Raw genomic sequence first — 2120 nt, 5'->3', positions numbered from 1 at the left:
ACATGTTTGGATAACCTCATATTTATATTGTATTCACTAACTGTATCATACATTGTGCTTGAAGTGAAATCATTTGGCGATGGACTCCCTATCATGCCCGCACCCTCGGGGAGGTCATTGTATGTCATGGACAGTACTCTGAGAGAAAATAATACCCGCTTCTTGTACAAGGGTGTGGGGTATTGTTAAATGGTGAGGATGTTCATAATTGTGCTAGCACCCTCAGGGAGGTCTGTGCACTTTATGACGTTCTGAGATCGAATAATGATATTGCATTACACTTTTACACACAATCACTCACGGTTCTACCACCCCGTGGTTAATTGCTTAACCTCATGTGCAGTCACGAGTAATGGGCAAGGAAGTCACCCTTTTGATCTCATACCTATAGGTATATCAAAAGGATCACGTACCTTGCGTACATAGATCCTGTCAAGAAAGCCTTATCAGTCCTATTGCATCCACTGTATGCTCGTATCATGTAGGAAATAGATGGAGAACGCTAGGAACGCCACAAGCTGATCTGTAGAATTTGTTTGTAGTCTTGAAAATGAATTTTTCTATGATATATTCTAGTCATAAAGAAATGCTCTCCTAACTGGGTTTCAGATAAAAGGTGTCCTTCCTCTTAAAAATGAAATTTAGATCATTTGGCATATGCGATTCAAGCTGACTTCTGTCTAAGCGTTGTAAAATGCTGAATTATCTAAAAGACTCGAGGAAACTAGGAGGAAGGTCACCTAGTGGGATAAGAGTAAGGAAAGTATGACTTTATTGGCAAAGAATGTATGAATAGGAATGTTCTAGTCAAGCCATTTATATGAATCTCCCATTTATGGCATTGAGTGGATTAGGGGCATTGACCCCCATCCACTCCCTACCATTAAGTGGACTAACTTTGGATGGATTATTGGTTGTTAATCTAGTGAATGTATGAACAAGGGGTTTGGGAATTCAAGAATCCTAAAATAAACCATTTTTTTTTAGGCACAATTCCACACATCAAGTATTCTCCGCAGTCCATTTGGACACGTTAGGGTAATCGGTTGACTCGCCTAAGTCCAGTGCCACCCTATCGTCTCTCCGAGATTATCTACCGCAAAGTGATTACAGCCCAGTTAGTATGGATCCACACAACCCCAAATCACCTGAGCAAGTATGGGTCCATCCCGTAGAGACTTTGCAAATAGAAATGGCAGAGGTCAAGAGAGGAATAGCCTAGATATTGCATGTATTCCAGAACCCTCTCAGGACTGAACCAGCACAAGCTACTGGGGAGTTGGATCAGAATGGACCCACGGGCCATCGTGGGAATTCTTTCCGAGTTGACTCAGGATAGCCAGAACAAATCAGGCCAATCGATCAGAGAGGAGTTTCACCTACTCGTCTGAGTTTCACCTCCTCGTCCAAATGGTCAACGGGGAGTCTATTCCAGAGTCCCTCCTCCCAGGATAGTGATTAAAGATGAGGAAGAATATTTTGTAGCACACATCTGAATGAAACCTCCAAAAACGAAGAGAGAAAGAAAAGTTAGAGAGTAGTTAGAAAAATTGAAAAATATGCTCTGAGCAGGGAAAAGTTCAAAAATCCCAATAGTGAATTCAGATTGAATGAGTTTCTTTTTCGGGGCCAGGATTCCCAAAAGTTCAAGTGGCAAACTGATAGATTTGATAGGTCAGGGGACCCCAAGGCTCATCTAAAAGTTTTTCTTAGCATCGCCAAGCCATGGCAACTTGCGGACAACCAGATGGGGCAAGCCTTCATGTTAACCCTATCAGAACCAGCATTCAGGTGGCTCACCCAGTTAGAGTCATCCCAGACCCAGAATTGGACAACAGTGTTGAAAGCCTTCACCAAGCAGTATTCATATAACATCGAAGTGGATGTGAAATGTCTGGAGCTTGAGACGTTGAGACAACAGCCTAAAGAAGGATTCACCGCCTTCATAATAAGATTTAGGGATAAAGCTGCCAAGATGGCAGACTGGCCTTCAGAAGCAAAACAAGTGGAGATGTTGATTGAGAACTTATCAAAGCCTTATTATGGTGTTCTTTACCACCAGCACATGTGTGGAAAACAGAATTCTGAGAGAGGCCCAGTATCAAGGATCTTCCTAAGAT

Source organism: Macadamia integrifolia, unplaced genomic scaffold, assembly GCF_013358625.1.
Source record: "Macadamia integrifolia cultivar HAES 741 unplaced genomic scaffold, SCU_Mint_v3 scaffold_3A, whole genome shotgun sequence".
In the NCBI taxonomy this organism is placed as follows: Eukaryota; Viridiplantae; Streptophyta; class Magnoliopsida; order Proteales; family Proteaceae; genus Macadamia; species Macadamia integrifolia.
The sequence above is the reverse complement of the archived record's forward strand: the minus strand, read 5'-3'. Positions refer to the sequence as shown.